Genomic DNA, 20,946 nt, shown 5'->3' with positions numbered 1-20,946 from the left:
CCAGCACTAAATGTTTGGAAGGAAACGCTTGGGGGCGGGGCGCTGGCAGAGGGTGGAAGTGGGGGAAGGCTGATACAGTTTGGTGGCGGAACTCGGCAAGTCCCCACCTTTCCCTGAGAAGGGAGGCACGCTGGGGAAGGACAAGGGCAGGAAGTGTATGAAAGTGGAACGGCCCAACACAGGTATATGTGCCGTCCCTCAGAGATAGGCCACTCCAAGCGAAAGGGAGCTACAGCAGGGAGGCAGTGACGTGAAGGGACATCAGCGACAGCAAATGCCCACGCAAACCACATGCTCTTCTTTGTAAACACCCAAAGACAACGTCACCAAAGCAAGTCACCAAGTTACCTCCACTACTGTCTAACTGTGTGGGCAAGCAAATTGAGGCCCTTTGTCCCTGGGAAGGCAAGAGCCCCAGGTGGGTGCAGGTGTGGGTGTGGGTGTGTCATCTTGACCCTTCTGGATGCTCTGGCTCCCCAGGGTCCTGAAGGTGCTTGAGGTTAGAAGCCACTGCATAGCTGACACGTAGCTCATGGAGGCCACAAGAAGCAATGCCACTCACTACCCATCTTGAGATGGAGAATACGCACATGCGCACACACACACGCATGCACACACGCACGCATGCACACACGCACGCATGCACACTCCGGTTCCCATCATCCATGCTGGCATTTGCAGAAGGGCGAGAATGTTCTCATGACTTGTAAAAGCAGGAGTGGGGACAAGGGCTGGCTGAGTCCTTTACAGACAGCCCAGCCTCAGGGCAGCCCTGCTTTCCTGTCATGACGCCCACCAGTCTGTAGGGGCATCCTGGGACTGTCTTTGTAGAATGTCCCTTAGAGCTGTGCTGTCCAATACACTCACCTCCATCCACGTGCCACTGGCCATTCCAGTGCTGGTGAGATGCACCTGCTATGGAGCCTGATGACCCAAGTCTGATTTCCTGAATCCACATGGTAAAAACCACCCCTGCAAGGTGTCCTTTGACCTCTACATGCATTCAGTAGAATACATATGTGCCTCCCCCACATACAAATAAATATGTGTAAGTAAAGGTGGCCATTCCACACTTGGATGTATGGTGAGAATAAGGAGTTTGTAACTCTTAGCACAGAAAAAGAAATGAAAAAGTTCCAAACAATTATTTTATATCTACTGTTTGTTGACATGACATTGCTAAGGACTGACTAGGCAAAATCAAAGCTACTATTAAAATTAAATCCATCAGTTTCATCTTATTTTTATATTTCATACGGCTTCCTCTCTCTCTCTCTCTCTCTCTCCTCTCTCTCCTCTCTCTCTCTCTCTCTCTCTCCTCTCTCTCTCTCTCCTCCTCTCTCTCCTCTCTCTCTCTCTCTCTCTCTCTCTCTCTCTCTCTCTCTCTCTCTCTCTCTCTCTCTCCTCTCTCTTTCTCTGCCAATCCAATCCAGAAAGGAGTTGCAAACTACAAGCTATAGGCCAAATCTGGCTCTTTAAGTTTGTTTCTGTAAATAAAGTTTTATTAGAGCACATTCTTTCACGCACTGTCCACGGTAGCTTTCAGATTTCTAGGACAGAGGAGCACAGCTGGGACAGACCCTTCGATCAGCAAACTAACAATATTTACTACTTGTGTGCTTTTCTAGGGACTGTGGCTTTTGTCCTAAACCCACAGACCCTGACCAGGGAGCTTGGCAGGAAGAAAAGGCTGTGTAGCTGGCTCACGGCTATGCCTGGGTCACAAAGATGGGGAGGAATAAAGTGTCCAGCCGCATGTCCCACAGAAGTTCACCGTTAGAAACAGCAATAGCGTGGCACTTATAAGGCCTCCTGTACAGGAACCCAGCAGGACCCTGGCTGTGAGGAGAGAAAGAGGCTGGTTGCCATCACCTATCTGGCTCCTGCCTGCTGGGGGTTAAAACCTGGTAAATAAGGGCTCCTCTAGTCTGTGTTTTCATGCCTGGATTTTACGTGGATTCCAGAGATTCGAACTCCTCATGTTTGCACAGTGTGAAGCTATCTAACCACTGAGCTACCTTCCAAGCTCCATAACGCCCTTCCTTTCTTAGGTGCACTACTTCTAATCATCCAGGCAGATAGTCAGCACTCCTTTCTGCACATTTACCCCATCCTCTTCCATCATGTGTCACTGTCCCCAGGCCTGAAAGGGATGTCTGCAGGAGCAGGAGGAATCACTGGAAATTTTATTACCATATTTGTTATTAGCCCTGGGTTAAAAATAAAACAGAGGGTCATGTTTTCAAATGTCGGCGCTAAAAACACTTTCCAGGTGACACTGTGTGGCCCCTTGTTTGTCTGTGCCAGGCTCTGGGGCCCCAGCAAGATGCACCTCCCTGAAGCTCACACCAAGCTCTGGGCACTATTAGCTATAGCGCAATCACCAACTACTGTAACCAGGAACTCCTGATTTCCTGATTAAACAGCTCAACCTGGACTTTTCACCTCATGCAGGGGTGACTGCAGAGTCCCTCAGTTCTTCTTGCTCCTCCCACCATTTTTGCTCCACTCCTCCATGGAAAAAACAAAAAACCCTGGCCTCCATATAAGACTGCATTTAAATTGCCTGTCACTCAAAACAAAGGCGAACTGCTCATTTGTAAAGCGCCAGCCACCTGAACGCTGCTGTTTTTTTTTTTTCCTCCAAGCCTCCACGCAATGGAGCACAAAGATCATTTTTCTATTGTTAAAATTGTATAAAAGAAGCCAGGGCTTTTTTTAGCAGCGAAATACACGATTTCACTTCTCTACTGAGGGCTGCCTCATAAAAGGGACAGGAGGCTTCCTTTAGTACCTCACAAATAAATTTTGCTTTGAGGGTAATAAAAAAAACGAAAGAAAGAAAGAAAAGAAGAAGAAAAATTTAAAAAAAGAAAAAAGGAAAGAAAGAAAACTGGCCCTGGGCTTGGAGAAGGAGCCAGGACTTCCTCAGGGCTGCGTTTCAGGAGGAGGGTGGCATGGCTTCGTGATGGCTTCATGCTCTGTGAGGGTGTGGCAGGGAGGAAGCAGAAATCCCTGTCAAGGCTGCTGTGCTTGTGTTTGGGTGCCTTGGCTGGGCAAAAGTGACTCTGTGCTTATTGACACATGACCCTGCTGGCCCTGCCACTTTAACAGCTTAAATGGCCAGAGTGTGACCTTGCTTCTGCACTCATGGGTGACTCTCCAACTACCTCACCCTCAGAAGGGTGAATTCACAGAGAGCTATTACCAAGCCTCTTGGTTCTCTACTTGCTCGGGCTTGGGCTAGCCCTCTGTCTGCAATGCCCACCATTGTTTTTCTGTGTAGAATTCCGATCATAACTAATGCCTTGAAGCTCTATAGAGCACAAGGGCTTCTCACAGTAGATAGGTCATGAGAACTCCAAAGGCTCCCTGGGGCAGTCCTGTTGAGAGGTGGTTCCTGTGTGAGCCAGCCAGAGAGGCTGAGACTGTGGCTGCAAGCAACACAGGAAAGCTAAGGTAAGGAGTGACTTTGGATGCCGGACTAGTTGTGTGGCAGTGAGCGGGGGCTGGAATTTCTGTGATCTAGCAACCTAAGTGGGTGACGGTGGCGTCTGCATTGGGCCTGTCCTTCAGGAGAGCGAGATGGGTTTTGTTGGTGTCATGCACCTGCCAAAACCCACAGCGACACACGGTGCTACTCAGAGCCACGTGATGCAGGGGGTTCATCAGCGTGGCAACAGTTGTGCAAAGCTTACAGTAGGCAGTGGGGATGTGTGGAAGCTTTGAAGTCCTGGTTTGAATTCTCCTTCAACCTCAAACTACTCAAAAAAAAAAAAAAATACAAACAACAAACAAACACACCTAAAAGACCATGTCTCAAGATTTTACCATGCACCTGACCTTAACCTGGACCAGATCCCTGTGAGGTCAGCATCATATTCCCCATGTTAACAATGGGGAGAACCAGGATCCAGAGAGGCAGAGCAAGCAGTGAAAAGACGCCCAGCAAGGGGCAGAAGTGGAACTCGCACTCAGGCCCCAGAGCCCACGCTCTTGCTGTGCGCTGTGTGACAGTGTCACCCTTACCTCCCCAAGGCCAGGCCCCGCTCCATGGGACACTACACGTGTGCTCCTGTGCGCATACAAGCACGTGTGCGCACTCTTGCATCCTGCCTCACTCTTGGGGTCATGTGGCACGTGACAGCTGAGAAGGGCTGGGAAGAGTGGGCTGGAGCCGCCTTGCGAGCCTATTTTCTTGGACACTCTAGTGTTTAAAAAATATTGGAGCTGTCAGAATCCATCAAGCCAGACACTCCGGATTTGCACATTTGACTGTGGTATGTAAATGACACCCTAGAAAGGACTAGAATATGTAAATATGTGCATCTAGAGGGAGCCAGGATTTTAAAACCAGAAGAGTGCCAAACTGCCAGCTTATCCAGGGAGTCGGGGGGAATCTGGCCACGCAGGGCCCACGCTTCTATCGACAGCGGCCACCTGGAGCCATCTGGGCCGTCTGTTCAGACTGGCCGGGATCTGAAGTGGCCCCGTCCTAGGCCTGGCACACCTGCCCTAGAGTCATTTAACCTCTGGTTCATATCCCTACACTCACCTCCAAGTCATTACTCTATACCCCGTGCCTCCAAAGCTGCAGCTAGGTGACAAAGGGCCAGGACCCAGGGACAACTGCAGCCTTGTTTCACTGGCTGCCTCCCTAAGCCGCAGTAGGCTCTCGAGTATCTCAGCGCTCCATCCAGAAAAACCAAGCCCTGCACACCCATCCCTCGGGGTACCCAGAGGACTCTACAGATGCCAAGTCCTGATGAGGTGGAAGGGTAGCCAGTCCTGAGGAGATGGGAAGGTGGAGGGCGGGGGGCGGGGAGGATAGGAGGAAGGCTAGGAGAAAAGCATGAGGCATGCATGCCGATGGTGCCTAATAAAGGCCTAGGACTTGAGAAAGAATGTGGGTTTTGGAGTCTATTCCAAATGTGGGTTTTGATCTCCTGGCATCTGAACTCTGGTCCCCAGCTGTACAGTCTCCCAGTAGTCTCTTCAGATCCTCACCTACCTCCTTTGTGAGGTGAGGCTGGCGATGGGTAGAGCTCTTCAGGGTGTGGTGCGGAGCCTGGCCAGCCTCCAGGACGTTCATGACAGGGGGTGGACAGCCGAGAGAATAGCAGGCTTTCCCTGCCCTTCCTCTACCTCAGCTCCCCACTTCGAGTGTGGGGACACCAAGGCTCAGCAGCTGTGTCTTGACACTAGCAGTTCAAAGACAGGTTTCATTTACTGTTTTTTAATGCAACCCAGAGCCTCTGCAGCGTGCCCAACCCCGGAGCCCTGCCAATGTCTGTCAACGTTAAGAGGTGACACCGGCCAAGGCATAGACAGCTCTTAAGAGTTTCTGGTCAAAGGACTACAAGGGCGAGTTAGCGGTTGACACATGAAGGGTGGAACCTGGAGAAAAAGGTGAGTGGGTAGAGTCAGAAATGGCAAGAACCCCTAGCCTGTTCTGGGTCACAGGTGCCCTCTGGGGCTGTCTCCTGTGGGCTCTATATTACACTTGCCTGCCCAAGCTAGCTTAGCGGCCCCACATTCTCTCAGCTGCATGCCCTGGGAAGCTGGAAGGGCTGGGGGAATCCAGGTAGCCCCGCTTTCTCCTCTCAATGCCACTCTGGCACATTATCCAAAATGCCAGTCCAGAAGAGCAAAGCTAAAGGAACATGTGTGCCCTTTAAGGGAATGGCGGCCACGCAAATGTCATCAAAGTGTTGTCCTTCCCAGGCTTTTAAATATAGCTGTGTCCTTTGGGAAGTTTCTGCAGAGGAAGTCCTGAGGGAACCTCAGCCGGATAGGGCACAGTTGAGGTGCCTGGCTCTAGCCAGAATAAATATTCTCAGTGCTTTGGCCTATGCTATGGTCTCAGTTGCGGCTGCTGAGCTCTGTCCTTATTCTGCAAAAAAATGGTGGGTGATCATATGCAAAGGAGGCTATATTCTAATAAAGTTTTATTTATAAGGGCAGGCGGCGAGCTTAGAATTCGGCCCACGGTCTGACTTTACTAAGACGCTCCTGCTCCCATCTAGAAGATTCTCCGCTGGTTTAGTCCCATAGCTTACTCGATGTGGGACCTTAGGATAGTTGCTCTGCTGTCAATGGTGTCAGTTGGGAGTGATGGGGCACACCTGCAATCCCAGGACTCAGGAAGTGGAGGCAGGAGATTCAGGAGTTCAAGGCTAGCCTGGATTATGTGAGACCCTGTGTCAAATCAGAGGAACGAAAAAGTAACCCTATATCCAGTTTGGATCGATGGGGTGAGGAACAGATTGGAGGGGGCCCAGAACCTGCGTGAGTAGGGTCCCTACAAATGGCAGGTGACGTGGCCATCGATAATGCACGTCCAGGTAGTGTGTTTCGCTCAGTACTCAGAACAGCATCTGGCATGTAGGAGAAGCCCGATAAATATTTGCCAACATGATGGATGATGATGTTAGCGCCCAGCCAGAGAAGGAAGCATGTGGGGGGACACAGTCTCCTCCTTGCCACCCCAATAGCAGGGTTTCCCCACCTTGTAGCCTGACAGGGTGACTTTAGACGTGGAAGTCCTTTTCTTCTGGCTGTGAGGAGTGTCACGTTCAGACTGACTACATGTCGTGCAGCAGAAGGCCAAAGTGCCAGGAACATGTCAGAGTGACAGGGAAATGTCTGGGGCCTGGCCAGGGATGGGACAGGTATGGAGAACTGGGAGACAGAGCAAGTGTGGGGGTGGCCTCATCCAGTATCCAGTGCCATTTTGTTTGGAAATGACTCGGTCATTGGGGTGGGGCTTTCAGAGAGGCCCGGTGTGTGCACGTGTGCACATGTGTGCGCATGTGTGTGCATGTGCTTGTGTGTGAGTCCAGGGTTTGTGGATGCCAGAAGAGGGTCTCAGATCCCCTGGAGCTGGAGTTACAAGCAGTTGCGAGCTGCCTGGTGTGGGTGCTGGGAAGGGCATCCAGGTTCTCTGCAAGAGCTCTTAACGGCTGAGCCATCACTCCAGCCCCTGGCTGGCCTTGAACTCACAGAAATCCTTCTGTTTTAGCCTCTCATGTGCTGGGACTATAGGCTTGAGCTACCCTTGACAAGCCACCAGAGTGTCTGCTTCCAACCACCTGTCTCTTTCCAAGGGTTTCTGTGGGGGCCCGGGCAACATCCACTCTCCGTCACAGCTCTCTGATGCCTGGGATATGCCTGTTGCTCTTTGCTGACAGTGTCCTTTTCTTTTCTTTTCTTTCCTACAGGGAGCGACACCCCCCCAATGCCTTCAGGAAGGCGCTGGAAGGAGGAGGGGGAGCGGTGTGGTGTGGGAAGGCCGGAGTTCATCAAAGACACTCGTCCAATTGTTCAGACGCTTCTATGCCAGGCAGACACAATCGATACGAGGCTGAGGGCCAGGCCCCGTTCTGCAGGCTTCCTCCTTTCCTGAAGTAACCAGGGCCCGCCATGCTTGTGCTGAGGTGGGCTTCTGTTCTATAGCCGGCTGGATCAGGGTGATGGGCCAGATAGACCTCTTAGCTGAGCCTCGGACATCCATTACCTTGCGAGTCTGAACTCAGATCTGCTTGATTGATGCTTCTCAGCTGAGGTGAGCTTGACCCACCTGGAGCTGAGGAAGCTGGCCTGGAGATGGCTGTGAGGAGGATACCTTCCTTGTTGTAGGTGGGAGCATGCCTGCCTTGGTTCCAGATGGTTGTATTTGCTTTGCCCTGCTCTCTGCACACCCACCTCTGCTTTCTCACCTCTCGGGAGCCCAGGGGTTCGAATCCCAGCTACACCAGCAGCTGTGGGGCCAATGCCATTGAATCATCCCGGCCAACCTTCATCTGTAAAATGGGCAGCACAGGCCCACAGGAAACCACACAGCAATGGATGCATCTGGCACATGATGGACACTCCGTAAACATGACAGCTGCCATTGAATGGGTCCCTGCGTGCATGCTTGCCCTCAGAGATCGCCGTTCCCTGTGCTAAGACTGGATTCTGGCTACGTCTGCTCCAGACACGTCCCATCTGAGGAATCAGAGCAAATCTGGGGTTCATTTCCCATCCACCAAGGCCAGGGCTGGAACCTGGGGCGGGGCAGAGCATAGGCAGAGAGGCTGCTCCTGTCACTGCCAAGAGCAGTGTTGGAGGAGATGGCAGCAGCATCTCCCCACAAATGACAAGGTAGGAAAGAGAAGGCAGGAAAAGATGTCCCCAAGACAAATGGCCATTTCCAGCACTGTCCCTGGGGCTGGGATGAGGGAAGGGTCTGGCTTGCTGTTGCCTATCACTGGCATCGTTAATTTCTTTTTGTTTCCTGCTGAGGTGCCGGCTCAAGGTGAGCAACTGCGCTGCGGCTGCAAGGATTGATAGATTGCATTTCTTTGCCGGGTCCGTTTCATGCTTGGTGACTCCGCAGCAAAGCAATTATCACCGTGGAATGCATAATGGCCTAATTAATAACTAATGCCAGCTCAGCCTCTGAGCCATGGTTAATACCTTAGCACGCCAACTCCCCCCTTCCCCCTCCCCCGCTTTAAACATTTGGAGAGAAAAATATTATTATAATTGACCAGTTAGATTGTTAAAGGGTCCCTGCCCTGTGGACAGGATATGTGGTGGGAAGCATACAAGGCCTGGAAGAAGGAGAAGGCCTGGGCCACCAGCTGGCTGTGTGACCCTGCTCAATGTCTGGGCATCTCAGTGCCTGAAAAGGAGCCACTTTTCCATATGTGTGCACTCGTGCACATGCATGTAACCTGGGGCTCTCCTGTTCCATACTGTACCCTTGGAATCTGGCACATAGTAAGTGCTCGATAAATCACGGCTAAAGGCTGGGGCTGCCAATTTGAAGCAGCTGCGTGTCTTTGGGCAGGCTACTAGCCCTCTGTGCTCATCTCTTGCTTGTATCATAAAATGCTGACAATGACGGTTCCCAGCTTACGCGCAGGTCAAGGGGAATAATGAATTGGGAACTGCCGAGCACTCAGAGTGCTGCCCGGGACGGAAACACCAAGGGCTGTGCCTGCCAATCTTATCACACGTCAATCAGTACCCACTTTGCCAGCTTGTCAGTGCTCCCCCAGCTCCTGCTGAGTGGGGACAATGGGGGGCAGGCAGGGAGCACAGGAGTCTACATGTACGCATCTGAATAATTAGGCAGACAGACACACAATGAGGAACTGTGCCAAGCCCTATGAGAGGGCCCATGAAAGAAAGGGCTAGGGAATCTCAGCAGCTTCCCCAAATGAGTGACATGTGACCAGAACTCTGTCGGGGATGCCTGGTGATGCCTGAGGGAGGTGCTAAGGGCGACCAGTGGGGACACCCTAGCCAGGCTGCTGAACACTCTCCCAGGCAGAAGCCAGCCTGTGATGAAGAGTCACTTGACCCAGAAGCTCACGGTTCCCAGGCTGAGAGCTCTGCAGATGCATGGTGGGCAAAACGCCAGCAAGGGGGCAATGTGGGTAGAGCAAGTGCAAAGGCCCTGAGGCAGGCAGTGGGCGACCAAGCAAGCACTAGAGGGCAGACAAGGTGAATGGCAGAAAGTCTCAAATGTATGTTTTGGGGTCGAGATTCCATCCTGGGAGTTGCTGGAAGTTTTCAGAGGGTTATAGTGGGATGTGGGGGTACCCTATGCTGTCAGAGGGTTATGATGGGGTATGGGGGTACCCTAGCTGTAAGGGTTATAACAGGGTATGGGGGTACCCTATGCTGTCAGAGGGTTATAATGGGGCATGGGGTACCCTACGCTGTAAGGGTTATAACAGGGTATGGGCGTACCCTATGCTGAAAGAGGGTTATAATGGGGTATAAGGGTACCCTATGCTGTCAGAAGGTTATAATGGGGTGTGGGGTAACCTGTGCTGTCAGCCCTGGAGGTTTGGTTCTCAGGAGCAGCAGGTGAAGTTAGATTCACATGTTGCTCAGTCCAGACAGCCACAGAATCTCATGCCAAGGTGGATCCTTGCAAAACACATGGACCAGTTATGTGGAGTTGGGGAAGGAAAAGTATTTGGGGGCAGGGAGAGGAGCAGAATGTGTAAAGTTTCCAAAGCCTGGCACCACCACCTTTCTCTGTCCTGTGGTCTTGGAAGCTGGGGAAGGCTTTTAGAAAATTGAAAAAAAAATTAATATACTTATTATTGAGATAGGGTCTTACATGGTCCAGGCTAGCTTTGAATTTATTATGTGGCCAAGGATGACCTTTAGCTGATTCTTCTGTCTTTACCTCCCACATACTGTGGGCCTGTGCCACTGCACCCAGTGTGTGTACTGGGGACTGAACCTAGGCCTTTGTAATCATTAAAGAGAAGAAGCACAAAATACAGAAATAGTGAACAGCTTGGGACTCAGGAGAGGCAGAGGGGCAGGGAGGGACACAGAGGGGTGGGGAGGAACAGGGAGGGGCAGAGAGGGGCTGGAAAGGGCAGGAGAGTCTCTCCTTCCCTGACTCACTATAATGACACACAGGCTGGCCAAACTTGTGATCGTCCTTCCGTCCTTCCTCAGCATCCTGAGTGCTGAGGTGACAGGCACGTATGTTACCATGACAGCTGGACCCTTTCTGAACCAAATATACAGGATGTGGCCTGCAGTCCAGACACCTCTTTGAGCTCATAGAACCAGACGCAGGTTCACACAGAGCCATCTTTACAGGCAGACCTGGGTAAACTGAGGCACAGGGTGCTCACCCCCTGCCTCCCCGCGCCTCACTGTCCAGTCCTCAGATATCACTCTGTCTCTCTTCTGGTTGTTACAAAGCAGTCAGTGTGTGTGTTCTGAGCACAGGCAGCTTCGCCCGCTGATGAGCATCACTGATGGCATCTACCCAGGGGTTCACACACTCAGCAGCCCCTCCATCAACCTCCCAGCCTCACAGACAAGATGCGGCTTGTCAGTCGGCTTTCAGGGCTCCGCTATCCTGCCCAAACATGTCCCAGTCTCATCCTACAGCACAAGCCGTCCCTTTGGAGGTAAGTCTCTTCACTTCTGCTTCCCGTACCAGCACTGTGCCATCTCAATCCTCACCACAAAGCTACACACCAATCACCAGTTGGCCGATGAAGAAACAGGCTGGGAAATGACCTGCCCAAGGTCACCTAGCCAGTGACCAAACTTGGACTCAAAACCCAGACTGCCAAGGCCAAGGTCACTGCTCGTCCCATCATATTCCACCTCCTAATCCTGGCTAGGACCTCACCTCCTCCACGAAGCCCTCCCTGACTGCCTGCCTAGACACCAAGTAGCCCTTCCTTGGAGTAGTGGGGAAGGCAAGATTCTAACACTTGTGTGCATTTGTCATAGTGGACCCTGGGGACTGACGATGGGGGCTCAGCCTCCCTGTCAGTAACAGATTTCTCTTTCTTCATAGCTCAGCACAGAGCATAGCTATTCCTGCTATGCTGACAGCTCCCGGCCCTGGCAAACTCCCCGTTACTAGTTGAAACCTATTCTAGGGCAGCAAGCTTTCGCTCAGCAGCAAGGAGGCGCTCTGTCCCTAAGGGACAACCATGCAGTAGATGGGGCTGAAACCTTGGCTCTTGTGGCTCCAGTGGCTTTTGTCCCTCAGGGACAGAAATGATATGATTCGGCCTCTCTTGTCCACAGAGCAGCTAAGAGTAAGGGACAATGGGATGACAGGTGACGCTGCTCCTCAGGGGGCTCTGTGGTGCATAGCTGAACATCTCAAACACACACACACACACACACACACACACACACACACACACACACACACACACACACACCCCACTGCCTAGAACAAGATATTACCAAGTTTGCATGTACACAAAATTGCTGTGGCAGGAACCACTGCTCTGGCGAATGCTAGAGAACTTGGTTCAAATCCTGACTCCTCCCCCCACTTCTCAGCCTGATTCAGTCTCCCTATGCCTCCATATCTTCTTTGTAGAATAAATAGCATGACCTCTATTTGAGGTTTCTCTAGAACATTCCACAACATCCCAGATGTCAGAGATTTAGGTCTTGGTGGAACACACAGGAGTGTGTGGGACTTGCAACTCCTGCCCCTCACTGTTTCCACATCTCAGGCCCAGGGTCTCAGGCTGAGTCACTGCTCTGCTCCAGGAGCTGGGACCCAGCTCTGGTCTCTACTGGCCTTGGGTGTCATGGGAGGAACCAGAGTCCTGTGTCCTACTTGTTCTTGCACCTGCAGCATTGCCTGGTGCACAGCAAGTGCTCCGGGAATACCTGTCCTTACAGATTAAAGAATAGATGAGTGGCTGGGCGGTGGTGGCGCACGCCTTTAATCACAGCACTTGGGAGGCAGAGGAAGGCAGATCCCTGTGAGTTCGAGGCCAGCCTGGTCTACAAAGTGAGTCCAGGATGGCCAAGGATACACAGAGAAACCCTGTCTTGAAAAAAAAAAAAAAAAAAAAAAAAAAAAAAAAAAAAAGAATGAGTGAATGAGTGAATGCAGTGATTATATCTTTCCATTAAAAAGAAGAGTCACCAACTATTTCAGCAAAGCTCTGGGACCCTAGATCCTGCTGTGACTGCTCAGTTCTGCTCTGGGGTGATGAGGAAGCCGCCATGCCTGAGCCATGTGTGTGGGGTGGGACAAATCACTCACCAAGTGGGCACCGACCCAGGGGCCAGTGTACCATTTGTACCTCTGTGCTCACTGGCAGGAGAGTTGTCTGGGATGCGCTGGGGGCTGACACAATTTCAGGGCTGGGACGGAGCCCAGAGAATCAAGGACGGCAGGCAGGCACTGCCACCTACTCTCACCCCAGCCCCAAAACGGAGTTTTAAATTTCCAGAAACTTTGAAACTCCTATTTAGTTCATAATTAAATTCTGTTGACAATACAGACTCAGTGGATGTCACGTTAAGTGGAACAATACACCCAGGGGATCTGAGGGTGCAGAGCTCTGCACTGGACAGGACTGTGCATCTCCTTCCAGCTGCTGGGTGGCTGACACCATGGCAATGTATCTACACCACAGGCAGGGCTGGCTGGCCACATGCTGTCAATCCGCTGGATGTGACTTCAGGCTGAGGTTCCCTAAGATCAGAACCACTCACAAACCCTTATAAAACCAAACCCCAAGCTTTACAGGACCCAGTTTTAAAGCCTTAGAGGTGACTGGATGAGGACTTTGACCTGGTCTCCGGCTACTTCCCTGTCTGTCTGTCTGTTTGTTTCCTGGCTGCTATGAGGAGAACAGCTGCTCCACTGTGCCCTTCAGGTACCATGTTGTCTCAGTCCAGAAAGGCAGGGCCACGTGACCACAGAGGCCTGTGAAACCCTCAACCAAAAGACTCTTTCCTCACTGTTTTTCTCAGGTTATCAGTCACAGTGATGGGAAATTTGACACAGAGGCTGCATCTGGTCCCCCATGGTATCCTCAGGGTTCCCAGTGGGGTTTACACACAGGAGGGCCCATGGGCCATTTAGTCTTTCCACGCCTTGGCCACAGGAACCTCAGTGTGCAATGTTGATGGCTTTGTGGGCAGTGTCTCCCTGTCTCTCCCAGGAGGCCACAGTGCCATAGGGGCAGGAGGGGTGACTTCAGGGATTGAGGAGATGCCTCAGCCAGTGAAGTTGTTCCCTTGTAGGCATGAGGATCTGAGTGTGAGGCCAAGAACCCATATCTTAAAAAAAAAAAAAAAAATTAAAATTAAAAGCTGATAGCATGCAGTTGTAAGCACAGCATTGGGGAGGCTGAGCCAGGCAGAACTCAACTCCTCATTGGGCTAGTCTCGCCCAGTTGGCGAGCTCGAGATCGGGGTGAGACGTTCCACATACGTGCTCACACACACATGCTCACACACGTGCACCTACACACATACACCCTGTAGCTGGCCACTCTCCTTCATACATAGCAGATGTCAAATCCATGTTTGCTGAATGAGGTCTAATAGAGCTGGCGGAAAGAAGAGGGCCTCCTCAGCAGGGAAAGGTGTTGAGTGCCACTGTGGGCCAACAGGAAGGAGCCAGGAAGCCCCATTTTGGTAGCCCACAGTGAGTCTAGAACCTTCTGCTCTGGAGAAGTGAGGGAAGGTATGTGGAGTTCAGTGGGTGATGGGCTGAATAAACAGGTCCCATGCATCTTTATTTTTGTGAATCCTCCCCACCTCCCTGGGGGTGGGGGTGGGGAACGACAGGTGCTGTGTGCATTCCCCATTCCACAGCCAGGGAACGCAAGGCTCATTTAGGGACCAGGCCATGAGCAGAGCCACTATATGAACTCAACTACGCATGACCCAGGGTTTATACCCACTCTCTTCCACCCTGGGCAACAGGGATGGGATGAGTCTGAACTCTTGTGTACCTCCAGCACCAAGCTCCATGCCTGGCACACAGTAGGCCCTCAATAAGCATCAACTGAGAAGCTGCAACAAGTGGGACTAGAGTGGGTGTTCTGTGTTTCCAGTAGTTTCCACAGCACGCCCAACCCTGTCTGACCCAGAGGCATCTCGACGGACACACAGCCGGTGGCCTCATCTGCCCGATGCCAGACCCGCCCGGCCCCAGAGCTCAGTCTATTAAAAGCCTTGTAAATTTTCATACGCAGGCGTCTGGGCAGCCGGGGGTAGGCTAATTGCTGTTAAATATGCCGGAATGTTCCTGCTACGTGGCAGCCAGAGCCATCGCTCTTCGTGTCCGGGCCCAGCCCGTTCCTTTGCTGGGTGGAAAAGCTTACAACACGCACATGAGGCCAAAAAGCAATTCGTGTCAAAAAACGATCAATAATATAAAAATAGAGCACAAGAATGTGAGTTAAAGGGAACGCCATGTAAATATGTGGTTCACGTCCATGATACCAAGATTAAAAACGAAAAGGAAAAAAAAAAAAATCAATCAATACCCTTCTTTAGATGATGTTATTTCTAATGAGAAGGACCCGGAATGGCTGCAGCTATCTGCTTAACTGGGGGGCAGGAACATTAATAATTTACTTGATATGGCAGAGAGCGAGCGTCAAAGAGGATGACTGCGGGTTCTTAATTTGGTTGTAACCCAGCATCACAGTCTGAGGATGCTTCAGCGGGTTACTGGGAGCCTTGCCCCCGGCTGGCAGGACAGCCAGGGAGACAGGATGTGGCAGACATCAGGGAGGGCGCTGGCTGCTGGTACCTGACTCGCTGCAGATGATACTCTCATCTACTGAATACTTAGTTATTACATAACCCAGCCTCGAATTATAATCTCATTCTGTGTATGTTGTGGGGCCCCCAACTTGGCCTTCTCAGCACCTCTTTGGTCATCCTGTATGCTGCAGCGCCCAGTTAGCTCTTCAAACCAAGGCTTGTAGCTCCCACCCTTGAGGCTGCGTGGGCCTGGGCAAGCGCTCTCGGAGCCTGTTCAGGCCTACAGAAAGGGTACAGTCTGGGCTGTGCCTCCGCTGCAGTGTTGAGCCCACAAGACTGGCCTCACACTGGTCAGGTCTCGTAGGCCATGGCTGGGCCTCGGTTACTCACCTGGGAAATGGGTGGGTGGGGCTCCCACACAGGACTTGTGTGGGGGGGCACAGGTGTAGCACACTGAGCCACCTCTGTCATCTATTCCCCTTGCATGAGTATCGGCTCAACAGAGCTCCCCATGAGCCCAACCAGGCAGCCATGACTAGGCTCTTGATTTAAAAGCAGAGGCCAGAGGTAAGGACACTAGCCATGAGTCCTGAGCTCAGTCTCCAGGAGCTACAAGGTGAAGGAAGAGAAAGGACTCCAGGAAATCATGGCTTGGTTTCACATGTGTGCTGTAATGCATGTGCACACACACATGTGCACATGTGTGCGTACACACACATCAAAAACATGTAAATAAAAAAATCTTTTGATGGGGAAAGGAGGCAGAGACCCAGAAAAGTGAAGTGACTTGCTCAAGGTCACACAGCCATGAAGAAAGGCATGCTGGGATGAAATTCCTTGCCAACCTGCTCCACAGCCCAGGCTTGCCCCATCACCAGTCCTCCCAGGTAGGAGGGAGGTCCCAAAAGGCAGGGGCCAGTTTTTCCCAGCTTTGTCTGCTCCCTAAGATTGAATGTGTGTGCCAGGCATGGTGGCACACATCTGTAATCCCAGCACTTGGGAGGCAGAGGCAGGCAGATCGATATGAGTTCGAGGCCAGGCTGGTCTGCAAAGCAGCCAAGGCTACTACACAGAGAAACCCTGTCTCAAAAAACCAAAAAAAAAAAAAAAAAAGAATATGTGGGCGGGGGGTCGGGTCAGGGGCTAGAGAGAGAGCTCAGTGGTTAAGAGCACTGTCTGCTCTTCCATAGGTCCTGAGTTCTGTTCCCAGCAACCACATGGTGGCTCACAACCATCTACAATGTGATCCATCGGCCTCTTCTGGCCTTCAGGTGTACATAAAATAAATATATACATAAAATAAAATGAATATAAAAATAAACAAATCTTTTTAAAAGAAAGACTGAATGTGGGGCCCTAGGGCATAGCCAAACCTGCACTGGGAGAGCCAGAGAGTGGAGCCTGGGGAGGGAGAAAATGGCAGCCACAGAGACAGTAGAAAGGATTAACTGCCCAGGTAAAAGGGAAGACTTAGAAGACAGGCGAGGACCACGGGCAGGGGAGGACCAGAGGCTCCCACAGTCTCCGCTGTCATCTTTGGGTGGCTGCTGTACCTGAGTGGCACCCACAGAGTCCACTCGAGATGCGGGATGGAGTTGATCCTGCCTCATTCTGGCAGCCCCGAGGCCTGAGCACTCTGGCACCCCATCCTCATAAGAGGTATAAAGCTGGGTAGGCATCCACTGGCTGCCCGCTCCTGGGGACCTTGGGTTTGACTTGTGTGAGACACAGTATATAGGGAAGTACAGTTAGGCAGAAGGAACAGAGAAGTTTAGCTTCCTGGGGTGGGAGGAGCCAGGCTAGGCCTGTCTGAGGACGGGATGGGAGTGGGGTTGCTGGTCACATACTCAAATGCCCCAACCCTGAACTGTCGTCTCAATCGTACCCTCTACCTAATACCAGATGGGGCAGCCCCTGTAGCCTCCTGCTCCCCAACACTTAGGTCCCCTCCATTCTCTCCCTGCCTCAGTTCCAGACTTAGGCCAAGGATGCACACCAGTTACTGCCTCTCTGAGCCTCAGTTTCCCCGCTTGGGATAACACAGACCCTCCACAATTGGGACAACTGTAACAAACTAACAGACACACAAAGCGTGCAGTCAGAGTTGTCACAAGAACCGTGTGTGAGAAAGACAGCTCCCATCCACCCTCTATGCCAAGCCTGACCACTTGGTGGCTGGCCACACAGCCATAGGATCTTGGCTTTGCTCACTGTCTCTGTCATCTGCTGGCCTGACTAGCCACCAAGCACATGGTTGGTGTAGTCACGAGCAGAGGAAGGGATGGCCCGTGCCCTTGCTACCTGCAAGAGGGAGCACCAGGGAAACCATGAGGTACGACTTGCCTGGACAAAGTCTACAGAAAAGGTTCTAGAAAGCCTTGGAAAACAGGACATCACGACGCTTTGCATCTGCAATCAGGGGGATACTTGAAATGCCTATGGCCAGCTGTCGACCCATCTTTCAGACGGCTCAGTGAGAGTGACTCAGCCAGGGTCAGATATGTCTGTTGGGGCCATTTGCAAGGCTGAGTGCTGCCATTGGTGGCCACCTGGTAAGACAGCAAGACCCAGGCTCTGCCCCCACCAACCTGCTCCTCGCCCTAGGATGGCTATCAAACCTGCTCCCGACTCCCATAACCACCTGCCACCATTCTCTGCAGCCAGGAAGAGAAACCTGTGCTTCCATGCACAGAGAGACCTGTACACTCGGCCAGAGTGACAAGAATCAACTTTGCCATAGGGGTAGGGTAGGGAAGAGAGGGGAGAGCAGCGGGGAGGCTCACTGCAAATATGGGGTCTCCTTTTATCTGTGGGGTAACCACACTCCTAAAACAGCCCTCAGCACAATTGCTCATGGTTCTGCAGTGTGCCTGGGCTCTTCTTCATGTCTCTTAGGAGGTCACAGGTGGTGGCGCTGGGCCTGCAGCCACCAAGCTCAGCCATCGGCTCCTGGTCTTGCTTCTCTTGGGTAGCGTTGTGACCTGCTTCTCCTAGCAGGGAGTGCACTGGCCACCAGGACATGTCAGGAAACGGAGCCACCAGGCAGGCTAAGGGCAATCCTCAATACTGGCCCTGTATCATTGCCTCTTTGGGCTCTTGTGACAGCAAGCCCAGGTTTGAAAGACAGACCCATGTAGTGTGGCTCAATGGGGGCACTCAAGGACACATGCAGCCAGATAGGGGCAGGATGAATGGCCGGGGCCATCACTGGGACAAGACCATCAAGTCTGGCAACACAAGTTTAGAGAGGGCATATCAAGTCCCCTTTGGGCTCTGAACAATTTCTCCATGAAAGAACTTCCTCCCAGAGGTAGGGACAGCGTCTCACCAGCTCTGAGCTGTTTCCAGCCTCACAGGAGCCTGACACAAAGAGTTACATGGCACGGCTATTTGCGGACAGCCAAGTGGGAGGGTGGTCTGTTTTCCCTGGGAAAATGCCTGCTCTCTCCATGCCAAGAGGGGCGGAGGCGACCACTGGGGGTGGGCCTCCCAAGGCTGATATTAGACCTCTTTCACACACTTTGGATATCTAGTGTGTGCGTGCGTGCGTGCATGTGTATATTTGAGAGAGAGAGAGAGGGAGGGAGGGACGGAGGGAAAAGGGAAGGAGGGAGGGAAGGAGAGAGAGGGGGGTGGAGGGGAGATAGAGAGAGCGCGCATGTGTACCCATAGAGCCAGAGAACAACTCTAAATGTCACTCCTCAGATGCTGCCCACTATGCCTCTTAGAGAAAGGATCTCTCACAGGCCTGGAACTCACCAAGCAGGACAGGCTGGCCAGCCAGTGACCCCAGAGAACTCTGTCTACCTCACCTCAGCCCTGGGGTTACAGGAGTATGTTACCACACCTAATTTTTTTTAATGTGGGTTTTAGGGATTGAACCCAAATTCTTGTCCTCCCAAGCCACTTGACCGTCTTCCTAGACATGCTAAGCGTTTGCTGAATGATAAACGACTGCATGGACTTAACCAGCCTCTTAAATCTTCTCCTGGTACCCTCTCCAGCGCTGCAAGGTGGTGGTCACATGAGCTCCCCCAATTCCTGGGAGGAGGACATTGTTGGCTGCAGGCTGCGGTACAGGGCGCCACGTTGCAAAACTAGTGACATGCCTGTCACCTGGCACTAAGCAAGTCACTGGCTCTCAGAATCCCAGGGAGCTGTCCCCATGCACAAAACTCAAACTATGTGGCTCAGACACTTGCTCCACCACAGAGGTCAGCCCACAGATCCTCAAACTGCTGTGTTCCTGTTAGACTCAGGTGACCGTCCCTGCTCCAGGCAAGCCCGAAGGGCTTGTGCCGTCCCACAGGCCATCCTGCAAAGTGGAAGCTGGGAGGGGGAGGCCAGCTGATATGGTCCTGAGGTCTAGGGGGGCAGATGGGTGCACACATTGCTTGGAACCATCTCACCTCAGATTTAGCAAAAACAAAACTTTTAATTTAGATGTTTGCATCTCTCTGTCTCCAAGCAAAAATAACTCTAAGATAATGACTGTAATAAATGAAGGTAATTAATTGTGGTTTGTTCCTTTAGTGTCTAGTCAGCTTAATTTTACCTTTTCAACTAATAATGAGAAAATAATTTTTGTGCGTGGAGGGTTAATGACATGTAACTGTGAGAGCCGCTAATTGCATGTTGCAATCCATCCATCAGCGGCCCCATCTGCGTGGCTTGATTATGTTTGCTAAATTATTGCTTTGAATCATCTTTCATAAAAGCAACTTTTATAATTAGCGGGGCCTTCGGGCTGGCTCCCTTTCTCTGTGCAAGGATGTTCAAACTTTGGCCATTTCAAGCTGCCTCCCAGAAGCCACCTTCCCTGGCTGGCTTTTGTTTTCCCGGTAGTGTGGAGGAATCTATACTGTCCTTCGAACAATCAAGAAAGCGGTTCTTGACTCACGGTCGGGATGGGCAAGTCCAGTTCCTCCCCTAACCTCCCACAGGCAGGAAAAGAGATTTGAGGTCGGGGGGGGGGGACCCCAACTCTACACATACCAAGGCTGCTGGACTGGAAGGCAGGAATGGATCTAACGAAGACACTCATGTCGTTTTGATTTGGTTTGGTGGCTGCTTCTCTCCCCACAGTGGTGAGGAGGGACCTGCAGCCAAGTGCAGCGATCATAAGGAAAGCAGGGGCTTGGGGAACACAGTCAAGTCCTGTGGGTGTGTGGCCGGGGAGGTCCCTCAGAATAACGGTGTGCACACGTTAGCATGGGAAGCCAGCTCCCTCCTTGGTCAACTCCCACCAAGACTTCTCTCCTGTCAGGGAGGTCAGCTGTGTACCAAGCTGGTTGCTGTGGGCACCCAGCTGCTTCCTCCTTCTCTGGACTTAGAAGCTTGGCTTTGCATGTTGCAGGAGGAGAACTGAGGTTCAGAGAAGTCAAAGAACCTCCCCAGAGCCAAACCGCTGAAGGAGCAGGGCTGAAAATCCAAGCCCACCACCCATGAGGCTGTGCGCCCCCGGCTTTCTCATCACTGAGAGTTTCTAACGCTTAAATCTTTCTTCTACTTAAAAGGGGGAGACACTGTCTCTCCATGCAGCTCAGGAAGCCCTCTATCTTCCCGAGGGCTGGGACTACAGGCGTGCGCCACCACGCCCAGCTATCTCCAAGGCTTCTAACAACCAAGGCCGTGTTCTGAACACGTCCTTCATATATTTACCTTGCTCCTCTTTCAGCCTAAACCTTATGACAGAGAGAAAAATCATCACCAGTTTGACAGAGTAAGACATAAAGGCACAGAGAGGCCAAGGAACTCAGCTAAGATCACACAGCCAGCAACCCCAGCGACACTCTGAGAGCGCCAGACAGACGTGCTCACTCCTTTCCTGCATTCTCTCTCTCTTTATCCATATCCAGAACAACACAGAAGGACCAGAAGTCTCTTTATGCCCATGGTTCTAGGCATCTAGAGAAGCCGCACCCA

The 20,946-nt window shown here is 51.9% G+C and overlaps 1 protein-coding gene across 1 annotated transcript in view; it reads right to left on the bottom strand.

The window, feature by feature from the left end:
• Positions 1–20,946, bottom strand: part of Cux2 (cut like homeobox 2) — a 160,537-nt gene that overhangs the window by 46,199 nt on the left and 93,392 nt on the right. The gene's annotated exons all lie outside the window — the stretch shown is intronic.

The sequence above is a fragment of the Acomys russatus genome, chromosome 19 (genome assembly GCF_903995435.1).
Source record: "Acomys russatus chromosome 19, mAcoRus1.1, whole genome shotgun sequence".
Classification (NCBI taxonomy): domain Eukaryota; kingdom Metazoa; phylum Chordata; class Mammalia; order Rodentia; family Muridae; genus Acomys; species Acomys russatus.
This window is presented reverse-complemented; position numbering and strand designations above follow the sequence as displayed.